A 12,233-nucleotide genomic window follows, 5' to 3' on the forward strand; every position below is an offset into this window, starting at 1 on the left:
TTGAAAGGAGCATGTTCTGGCATAGATGTCCTGAAGTGGAAAGAACTTGACGTGTATGAAGCTTTTGTGGCTGGAAAATGTGAGCAGAGGGTGAGAGTGGTATATGTAGATGCTCATGCAGGCCACTGTTAAGAAGTTGAGTTTTTATGTTATGTACAATAAAAAGCCACTGAAAGCTTTCAGGTAAGGAGCTGATGTGACTTTATGGAAAAAAAAAAACAACCCAGCAAGGAAAATCTACATCGGACCGCACTGGCATGCTGGATGCTATAAGAAGGTTAGGTCAAAACTGGAAGAAAAGAGACCCGATAAGGAGGCCATTGCAATAATACATCTACCCAAGAGATGACAATGGCTTATATTAAGGGGACAACAGAGGAGAAAGAGAGAAGATGACAGATTCAAGGTGTGCTCTGGAACGAAAACTAAGAGGACTTGCTGATAGATGGGATGTGGGAAGGAATCAAGAATGACCTAAGATTTTTACTTGAATCAATAGGTAGACAACAGGTCTGTTTACTGAGATGGCAAGGAATGAAGGAGAAACAGTGTGGAAGAGACCTCTACTTGCCACACAGTGCCAATTCTCTCCTTCTTTGGTAACAGAATTCAGATTTTATTAAAGATGGAAGGGGTCCTGCTAAAATCCATTTTTGTCTTCCTTTCCTTGTAGCTAGGTGTGTGCCCATTGGGTGGGATCTGACCAATGAGATATAATTGGAAATGTTGTGTAAGACTTCTGGAAGTTTGTTTCAAGCTCAGTGATGTGTCCTTTTCACCCTTCTATCTTTCCCCTGTCTTCCTCTTTGAAACCTGGACGTGATACCTGGTATACCAAGACCACCATGGATATCAAAGTGATTCGAAAGGTGGAAGCACCTGCCAAGATGATGAATCAGAAACGTAAAAAGAAATCTGACAACCAAGGAGTCTTCGTAGCAGATCTGAATGCAGATTTTCAGACCTCTTTTGTGTAAGAGGGAGATAAAGTCGATATTTTTATTTAAAGAAAAAAAATTTTTTTTGGTTTGGTCATGTAAAATTTTTTTATTGAGTTCATAATAGTTTACATCAGTGCGAAATTTCAGTTGTGCATATTTCTTGTCTGTCACCACACAAGTGCTCCCCTTCACCCCCTGTGCCCTCCCCCCACCCACTCCCCCTGAACTGTTTTCTTTGTTCATGTGCTTGTTTATATTCCACATATGAGTGAAATCAGATGGTGTTTGTCTGTCTTAGTCTGGCTTATTTTGCTTAGTATACTACCCTCCAGATCCATACATGTTGTTGCAAATGGCATGATTTTGTCATTTTTTATGGCTGAGTAGTATTCCATTATATATATATACCACATTTCTTTATCCACTCATCGAATGATGGGCACTTGGATTGTTTTCATGTCTTGGCTATTGTGAATAGTGCTGCAATGAACATATGGGTACGTATGTTACTTTGGATTGTTGGTTTCAAGTTGTTTGGATAGATACCCAGTAGTGGGATAGCTGGGTCATATGGTATTTCTATTTTTAGTTTTTTGAGGAATCTCCATACTGTTTACCATAGTGGCTGCACCAGTTTGCATTCCCACCAGCAGTGTATGAGTGTTTCCTTTTCTCCACATCCTCTCCAACATTCGTTATTTTTTTGTCTTAGTAATTATAGCCATTCTGACTGCCGTAAGGAGATATCTCATTGTAGTTTTGATTTACATTTCCCTAATGATTAGTGATGTTGAGCATCTTTTCAAGTGTCTGTTAGCCATCTGTATATCTTCCTTGAAAAATATCTATTCATATTTTCTGCCCATTTTTGGATTGAGTGGTATTTTATTGTTGTTGTTGAGTTTTGTGAGTTCATTATATACTTTGGAGCTCAACTCCTTGACTGATCCATGATTTGCAAATATTTTCTCTCAGTTAGTGAGTTGTCTTTCTGTTTTGTTGATGGTTTCCTTTGCTTTGGAAAAGCTTTTTAGTCTGATGTAGTCCCATTTGTTAACTTTTTCTTTTGTCCCCCTTACCCTAGTAAACATGGTATTCGAAAAGATGGGGCTAAGACCAATGTTGAAGAGTGTACTGGCTATATTTTCTTCTAGGAGTTTTATGGTTTTGGGTCTTACATTCAAATCTTTAATCCATTTTGAGTTAATTTTTGTTTATGGTGTAAGATAATGGTCTACTTTCATTCTTTTGCATGTGGCTGTCCAGTTTTCCCAACACCATTTATTGAAGAGACTTTCCTTTCTCCATTGTATGTTCTTGTCAAAGATTAACTGTTCATAGATGTCTGGTTTTATTTCTGGGCTTTCTTTTCTGTTCCATTGATCTGTGTGTCTGTTTCTGTGCCAGTACCATGCTGTTTTGATTACCATAGCTTTGTAGTGTGTTTTGAAGTCAGGGATTGTGATGCCTCCAGCTTTGTTTTTTTTCCTCAGGATTTCTTTGGCTATTAGCTGTCTTTTGCTGTTCCACATAAATTTTTGGATACTTTGTTCTATTTCTGTGAAGAATGTCATTGGGATTTTGATTGGGATTGCTTTGAATCTGTAAATTGCTTTAGGTAGTATGGAAATTTTAGCTATGTTTATTCTTCTGGCCCATGAACATGGAATATCTTTCCATTTCTTTATATCTTCAATTCCTTTCAATTATGTCTTATAGTTTTCAGTGTACAGATCTTTCGCCTCTGTTTAAGTTTTCCTAGGTATTTTATTCTTTTTGTTGTGATTGTAAATGGGATTGTATTCTTGGTTTCTTTTTCTGCTGGTTTATTGTTAGTGTATAGGAATGCAACTGATTTTTTTAAATTGATTTTGTACCCAGCAAAAGTTTATATTTTTAAACCACTATCTTTGATAGTTTCTTTTATTTGCTGCTAAATTAAATCTCCATTGATGCCAACTGGCTTCAGGAGGTGGGTGGAAAATCAAGAACTATGTTTTGAAATGCTAATTTGAGATACTTATTAGATATCCAAATGAGAGTGTCAAGTAAACAATTGGATATGGAAATCTACTCCTAAAATAGGAGACCTGGGCAGAAGATATACATTTGAGAGATAAGGGGTGAGTTAAAGCCATGGACTGATAAGATCATGTGGGAAGAATATGCAGGTAGTAAAGAGAAAAGGGCCCAGAGCTGAGCCCTAGGGCCCCCAACAATTAGATATCAGCACAAGAGAAGGAGCCAGAGAATGAGGCTGAGAAAAGGAGTCCAGTGAGGTAGTGAGAGAATTCAAAGATTGTGGCTTCATAGCAGCAAAGAAAGAAAAATATACGAAGATATATGGAGTTGTCAACTGTACTGAATGGACTGAGCAGAGAACTGAATTTAATGAACTGAATAAGGAAAGTGTCTGTAGGACTGGCTAACACAGAAAACATTTTATCTTTGACAAGAACAGTTTCAGTGGCACGGGAGAGGGAGACTGGAACCTGGCTTGCGGAGGGATAGAAGGAGTGAATGGGAGGCTTTAGTTCCCTGCAATGTGGAGAATGCATATCCTGGAGAGCCTCACAACAGAAAACTTACAAATGCTAGGCAAAGTATAACAAACACCTTCTTAAACGTATAGCTAAGCTATAAGAAACTAAGGAGAATCCTAAGGAGTAGAAAATGAATAGGGGTCAAGAGGGACTTAGAAACCAGAGGGATAAGCTGAAACTAAAACTGTACAGTTATCCTTGTATAATTTGCCAATCACTCTTTAAATTTTTTTTCTCAAACATTGAACAGATACAGAAATATTTATTATTTGTAACGTATGAAAATAATCATAATAAAATGAGCACTTACAAGTGCCTTTAAAGACTCCTCTGTGCCCCTTATAATTCTTCCATTTCCTGAATATTTTACTACTACCCTAATGTTCTTTATGGTTTCGTCAAAACTGTGACCCCCAAACAAGTAACTGTTTATATCTTGTTCATAGCAAGTTTCACTCTATATTTAAATAAATTCACAGTCTTTATGTTCTTCTGCAACTTGGCTTTTTTGGCTTAATAGTATTTTCCTGATGTTTATCAGAATTGATGCATGAAGGTATAATTCAATAAGTGATGATGAATGTAATACTGCAGAGCTGTGGGGAAAAGATGGTTTTGTCAACAAACGTGTAGGCCAATTGGAAAATAAAACTTAGTCCCTACCTCACTCAACTCACAACAAATAGAATGGCAGGTTCAATAGCTAAATCTAAAAGGTACAACAATCAAGGATCTAGAAGATAACACAGGAGAAAATCTTCATGAGATCAGGGTACAGATATATTTCTGAAATTCGGTGCAAAAATCACTAGCCATAAAGGGCAAGATTGATAAAGAGGACTATATTAAAATTAGAAATTTTTGTTCATCAAAAGATCAGTAAGAGTAAGAGAGTAGAGAAACTATTTGCAACACATATATCCAACAGTGAGTTTGTAATGAAGAATTTTCAAAGAATTTTTACAAATCAATAAGAAGAGAGTCTGACAACCTGATAGAAAAACTAGCAAGAAATCTGATCAAGAGCTTCATAAGATAAGGTCTTGACCTCACTAATTATCAAGAAAATGCAAATTAAAACCATGTGAAGTACACAATAGAATGACTGCAATTTAAAATAACAATTCCAAGTGTTGGAGAGGATGGGAGCAACAGAAACTGTCATCCTGGTGTGATAACAAATTGATACAGAAACTTCAAAATGCTCATTGGTAGTTCACATTAAAGCTAAGCATACATTTATCCTCATATGTAATGTTTCCATCCTTAAGTACATTCCTAGCAAAACTTCATATATACGTTTACCAAGAGGATGTCCAAGAATGTTCATAGCAGCATGATTCATATAACCCCAAACTATCCCAACCAGAAAGAGATCAAAATGTCCATGAACAGTAGGATGGATAAATAATTTTTGGTATATCCACATAATCAATACTTTACGACAATGAAAACTGCTGCAAAATGCAACAAAATGATGAATTCACAAATATAATGTTGAACAAAAAACAAGACACAAAAGAATACATACTCATGATTCCATTTATTTAAAAAAGTACAATAACACACATATGGTGTGACGAGTCAAAAGAGTAGTTACCTTCAGGAAGAAGGCAGGGGTAATGAGTGGGAGAAACCACAAGGCAGGTTTCTGAGGGGCTAGTGATGTTCCATATCTTGATCTGAGTGCTCTTTATATGAGTTGTCTCACTCATTTCTGCAACCCTAGGAACTAAGCGTAGGTTTGAATATTATAGGTGTTAATTAAATATGTTTGTTAAACGAGTTTTGTTGAATTTAAAGTGAGAAGCCCCATCAATGAGGTCACAGCTGTTGCGTTATTTCAGCACTCCATAATATATACCCTCTATTAAAACCAAGAAACCAAAAGTGGTTTTGTATATCTTTTTTAAAGCAAGAAAATGTCTGTCAATCATATATATTTTCAAATTTTAAATATTTAAATTAGTAAATTCATAATTTCTCAAAAATTTCTTATTCTGATTATTTTTTCCCTGACAATTCCAGAGAAATTAGGTAGCGGGAGTGAAAACATACACATTTGGTCACTAAATTGGTTTCTAGCAGGGATAACAAAGACATAAATGGTTTTTATGGAATTTCAGGAATGCAATGTTAATATTAACTCTGAAAGTTGTAGAAGGTGCCAGGAGAGAAAAATGGAACACTTAAAAAGGTCCCTAAAATAATAAGGCTTCCAACTTCACACTAGTAGGTTCTAAAGAATAAATTGGAATGCTGAGGAAGTGTTACAACATAAATGAGAGTTAAAGTATTTCCTTCTTCTAAATGCTCTCAGAAAAACAAACAAACAGAAAAGATAAACACTTCCTAAGAACCACTAAGCCATAAAAATTCAGAACATTTCAAATTTATGAAATATTAAAGCCAGGAAGTATTGCACATGAAAGAAAAGTTTTCTAATAAACTTTCATCTCCATAGTAAAAGAGGAAGATGGATTTCAAAGGGAAGGGGAAAAAACAAGTTTGCACTTTTATGCTCTCCTTTCTATAATTAAATTTTAGGTTTTCTATTGCAGGTAAACAGTGGATTCTCTTCTGTATGATAAGGTTGAGGAAGAAGGAAATCACCTGAACCTTCAATTATGCTTTGAAGTAGATTCAGATTGTAATAGTACTCTATAAACATTCAAACATCTAAAGAGGCTATTAATAACTTCCTGAGATTTAACAAAAAAACTTAGTGCTCTATAGCTATAGACCACTCTTCCAGCTCCAGGTAGCCACCTCCATGAGGGTGCTCCTATTCAGAGGAACCAGGGTTGAGAGTGTCAGTGATCTGGTTCTGCGCAGTCGTTAAGCTCATTGAAAAATAACTCAGAGCACATGTCTTATCAATGGTATCTATATTATAATTTATTATTGTTAGTATTACTATAGAATGCACATGGTGAGAGGCAGCTAAGCCTTGTACAATTTCTAGAGTGTGAATCTTGCCTCCACCAATTATTAGCTGTGACTTTGGGCAGGTTGTTCAACTACTCTGGACCTCAAAGCCATTAACTATGAAAAGGTAATAAGAACGTATCTACCTCATAGATGTATGCAGATTGTGATGGTTAATTTTATGTGTCAACTTGACTTGCCACAGAGTGCCAAGGTTAAATTTTATTTCTGAGTGTGCCTGTGAGGATATTTCTGGATGAGATTAGCATTTGAATTGGTAAACTCAGTAAAGTAGACTGTCCTCCCCAGTGTAGGTAGGCATCATCCAACTCATTACAGGCCTGATTAGAACAGAAGGCAGAGGAAGGGGGAATTTATTCCTTTTCCCCCCCTGCCTTATTGCTTTAGCTGGCACATCTCATCTCCTCTTCCCCTGCCCTGGGACTAGTTTTACATCATTAGCTTTCCTATTTCTCAGGCCTTTGGACTTGAACCAAGTTACATCACTTTTTCTTAGTTTTTAGCTTGCAGACAGCAAATCATGGAAATTCTCAGCCTCCATACCAAATGATCCAATTTCTCATAATATATATATTATGAAACAGAACCAATAGGAGATATATACTTGGAGAACCCTTACTAATATAGGGGTTAATGAGTTAATACATGTAAAACGAAATGCTTAGCATTTAGCACCTAGCAAGTCCTCAGTAAATGTTAATTACCATCATTATTTTATTACTATTACTGTGTAATTTAGAAAGTAGGAACAGCTCAAAGACTTACAAACTTTGCCCTAAGAAAGAACAGACAAATTATAACTAACTGGATTCAAGAAATCAAAACATCCTGGAAACTAGAGCTGCTGTGGAGGTTGAGTGTTGAAGAAAGAGTCAGTATCCAGAAAGGCTTTCTCCATCACTTGCTGTTCTTTATGGGAGATAGTCTACTAGCTTGGAGGCAATCTGAACTCTTTCTTGTGCATAGTGAGAAGTCTCTACCTATGAGGCTGAGAGGTAATGCCTTGAGGCCAGGTGGCATGAGAGATGCTCAAAGATGATGAGTGAGCTATGGGGCAGAGGACGGAGGTGAGACCAGTGGGGAAAAATGGGGCCACATGTTCTGAGTCGGGCATCCCCCTAACAACTTTAAGGAGGTTTAACAACATTTTGTCAAACTTACACAATCTCCTCTCTGCCTTGTCCCCCATCCTGCATCCACAGGTGAGGGCAGATGCTTCAAGCGTTTCATTGGTAGGGTAGCTATGGGATTTAAAGCCAACATCCATATCTGCTTGAGTTCCTGACTCTACTATGCAACTTTTCCCAAAGACTTCAGGTTAAGGACTTATGACAGGAAAAAACGCCTCATCAGGAGGAAAGCTACAAAGTGTGTTGACTTAATGAAGTTTGACTTTCACTAAAAGTAGTGGCAAACGGGGAATGTGTGCAATTTGTTTTTGAGCACTTGGGACACAATATTTTCCTTGGTTATATATTACTGAAAGGACTTACAACCAGTGGAGGGCGAAGAGCAGGTGTGAGGGTAGAGGTCCTGGCGCTGGCCCAGCGTCTGCTAAAGGTCTCCCTTTTTAGTTCAAAATGTCAGAACATTTTGTGAATGTTTAAAAGCAAACACCTCTTTTGGATACAGATTCAAATAAACGAGCTTATTGTAGAACAGTGAGTTCTTCTTTGCCAGTATTCCCTCCCGTTCTCCCTGCTTCCCATACACTTCCAGGTTCTTTTGTGCGCATTGATCTGTGCCCCACTTTCAATAGAGTATATCTATAAATATAGTATTTTTCTGGCTGGGTGGGTTGAGGAGGGAGGCATGAGGTAAAAATATGCCTTTTATCTTTTATAAAAAATTGTAAATTAACCCACTTTTCTAGGCTCCCTCTCTCCTTTTCTATGTATATTGACATAGAACTTGTTTTGTCAAATGAGTCGGTTGTGGTGAGACTGTTAAACTATATGAATAGAGTGTTGCCAAACAGCCTTTGAAAAAACAAGTATTTGTTCACCACATGAAAGCACATTTGCACAAACATCTATCAAATCACTGAGCAAATTCTTAAAGTCTATAGTGAGATGTATGTTTTACATTAAGTTTACAACAAAACAACAACAAAAAAGCCCAAATGTATTATACACAAGACACCACGCTTAGTGTGGATGTAGACACAAAGACAGGCAAAGTCCTGTACTCCAGGTATGCAATAATGCAGTGGGCAAACTAGGGGACAAGAGATGTTTTCATGACTGCTATTTAAAGACGTCAACTTGGGCCATTTGCTTAATCCCTCTGGGTGGGCTTCCTTTTCATACAACAGAGTTGAATTGACTCACCTCTCTGGTTGTTTCTACACTTTAAATCAATCTAACCAGAATGGTCAAATGTATGCACAGGAAATTTAGCCAATAATGTCAAAATCCAAAGAACGTCAAGTGTGTGATGAGTATTATCGCCTCTATGAGAGGTCAGAGGAAAGAGTTCGCTGAGTGCTGGAGGGAAGGCTTCTTGGAGCAGGGAGGACTTCAGCTGGATCTTGAACACAGAGTAGGAATTGGATGACCAGTAAAGACAGGATAGAGAGTTTTAATCAATAAACATGGTGGTGCGATTGTGGGTGATAAAGACTGGATGCAATAACATGAAAAGAAAGTTTTGTAGATAGCACAAGATAAGTTTGGGGAAATATACCGCAGTTTGGCTATGATTCATCCATTCCTCACTTTTCTTTTCTGTGAAAAATCTCAAACTAAGGAGCATGTAGTGCCCTGTGGAGCAGATTCATTCTGACAATGGTGTTAATTGGTTATTTTTGTAATTTTCTAATTGTATTATGTATTTAATACAATATGAAACTGAAAAATCAGCTTTTATAATATTTTCTACTTTGGATTATTTTCATACAGTAAATAAGTGTTAACTTTGTATTAATAAACCCCCTTAAAGTACTGGTAATATTAAATATCAAGTGAAAATAACTAATAATTATTTTGTAATATATCATTCATCTGTCAATCAACAAACATTCATTTAGCACCTACTGTGAGCCAGGCTCTGTGGTAGGTGCTGGGGCAGATAAAAATAATAAATGCTCTCTGAGTAGGGTAAGAAATGCTGGTTTTGGAACCAAGAATAAGTCAGTCAATAAAAAACATATAAATAGGTCTTTCTGATAACTGAAGAGTGTTGCAACTTATAAGCCCCATATCCCAAAGAAAACTGAAAAATATTTTTTACCTTGAATTATTAACATTGACTCTGTCTTGATATATAATTGTTAATTTCATTCAACAAATACATTTTTATAATTGTCAATACAGAATACTTAAATTATCTTGATTATTCCTAGCTTATACAGGTGACCAAGCTTATCATAAAACTATTTCAAAATATCCATTTATTAAAAGGAAAGAAGTAAAAACTTTGGAAGTCTCATAAATGTCTATGAATATCTTTTTCCTTATCTACAAAATAAAAAGGTGGTGATAGAATTATGAACTTACTTCCAGTGAAAAAATTTTATGTGGTGAATTTCACAGGGCATAAATTCAATCCCATCAATTTTCAGAGGGCTTTTAGATTTTCCTTGTAGAAACAAAAACGACAGCAGCCCGCACACCCAAGGCTAGCTGCAGTAGTTTCCTCTCAGCAAAGAATCTCTTAAAGGTGATAGACTCTAACGAAGACATGGTCCTTGCACTTGGTCCCTACAATCCTTTCCTCCTCCACTTCTCAAGGACTTTGCTTCTGGAATTAATTTCTTTCAATCAACGAAAGTGTCCATCAGTTTTCTCCTGTAAGTGATAAAATGTTCAAATTCTAATTATTTAACCAATGTGTTTAATGTTAGCATTAATAATGGTGGCTACTTGTGGGGCGGGGGGTGGGAGGTAGGCAGAAGAGACCTGGAAGATGAGAGAAAGGGGTGCAGACTCGGCAGCTAGGAAACAGAGATGGAAGAGAGACTTCACTATGTGTCTTTTGATGCATTTTGGTGTTGGAAGCACATAATTGTAGCCCCTTAACAAATAAATAAATATCTAACAACATCAACAGTAACATAACTGGAAAGAACAAAATTGCTGCTTCAATCGCTATAGGATTATTAGGGTGGAGTTATGTAAGAGTTGTAACACGGGGCAAAAGTTGCTGGTTATGTATACATAAATTAAACAAGATATTTCAATTGCAGGCTTTTCCATAAAATGTTTAGCTTAAGCATTTTTAAAATTTCTGCTTATCATGTTTTTAAATGTTTACTTATTTGCCATATCAGCACGAGCCATCTTTCCCCACGCCAAATGCTGTCATTCTTTATATTTATAGGACAAGCACCAACCCACTTCTCCTGGCTTGAATTAAGGGTATAGACTGCAGTACATACTTAACTGCTGTCTGCACACTGGTTGGGGCGCTGATCAGGCTCCTGGGATCATGGGCATCAGGCCCTGAGGACACGGGGTTCCCTCATGTGACTGCTGCCACCTCCCTGGCACAGGCACCCTGGGCACCGAGCATAAGAGCTGTCTGGAGAGGTGGCTTTCCACATCCAACACCAGCTACAGGGAACCGTGCCTCACAGAGGTGCAGTGGAGAAGCGGCCGGGCCCCTCACACACTGGCTGAAGGACCCAGGGCCTCACACAGAGAAGCGGAAGTTGTGCTGGGCAGCACCAGGTGTGCTTCCGGTTCATCATGCCACTGGCTGCCATCTTGGAAGGCTGTACCTGCCAAGGCCCCACGACTACGTCTGGCTCCACAGTCGCTTGAGGCCACGGGGCTCATCGCCCTCAACGTCGTCCTTTTCAGCATTTGTGACCTCTGGACGCTGGTCTCCTCCCACTGTCACTGCCGCCTGTGCTCAGAGTCGAGAGGGACCAACCAGAAAGTGCCCTCAAAGAGCAGGAACGCAGTGGCTCCGAGGGCACCCAGCACACCCTACTGGTGGCTGGCCTCCTGAAGGAGGTGGCAGAGGAGACGCCCGGGTGAAGGCCGGGCTGGTGGGGCCAGAGGCAGCTGGTGATGCCCCGGCGTTTGGCAGGACCCAACCTGCCCGACCCTTTCTGCACGGCCGGAATGCTTCTCAGGCCAACAGACGTCAAGCAGGGCCTATTCTGTGATCCCGTGTGAAGATGTTTTCAGATTTTCTTTGCACACTCTTGGACGTGAGGAGGACAGATGGACCTGGACCTGAGCTTTGGACGGAGTGAGCACTTTGATCTCATTTTGAGGTCCATTTGGCCCTTTCCCGGCCAGCAGCCAGGGCCATGGGTGAGTGGAGGGCGCTCATTGGGCTGGGAGGCTGCGCAAGCCTCCTGCACTTCTCCGCACGTGGCAGGCTGGCTTTCCTGGCACCCTTCACTTTCTAGGTTACACCGCAAAACCCACTCCAAAGGAATAAAAAGATCTCTTTCTGGACAAAAAAGTGTTCAAAGTGAAGGGCGCCCGTACATCACTCAATATGATTTTACACGTGATAATTCACAAAGGAAACGTTTTTCAAGTGTTTTCTATTTAAAAAGAAGGTCTCTTTCAGTGCTTTCTTAAAGAAGGAAGCAGTCCTTCTCATCGTCTTGTTACATATTCTTTTTCTAGTAAAGAAAACATTTTAAGAACTTTTGCCATTCCTGGGTTCAAAGGAATGTGCGAGATAAAAATCACTGGGTTTTTGTGGCTAATATAGTATCTTACATCTCTAGAAAGTCTTCTGTAGGAACCTTCGGCTATATTACATTTATAGTACTGTAGTACTATCCTTATTTTATGAGTAAGAAAACAAAGGCTGACGGTTAAGGGGGTCATCTACG

General features: G+C 38.6%; 1 pseudogene; it reads left to right on the forward strand.

Annotated features, from left to right (window-relative positions):
* Nucleotides 1-845: 845 nt before the first annotated feature.
* LOC103550261 (E3 ubiquitin-protein ligase MARCHF2 pseudogene) lies at nucleotides 846-11,530 on the forward strand (annotated as a pseudogene).
* The last annotated feature ends 703 nt before the right edge of the window (nucleotides 11,531-12,233 follow it).

The sequence above is a fragment of the Equus przewalskii genome, chromosome 30 (assembly GCF_037783145.1).
Source record: "Equus przewalskii isolate Varuska chromosome 30, EquPr2, whole genome shotgun sequence".
Classification (NCBI taxonomy): domain Eukaryota; kingdom Metazoa; phylum Chordata; class Mammalia; order Perissodactyla; family Equidae; genus Equus; species Equus przewalskii.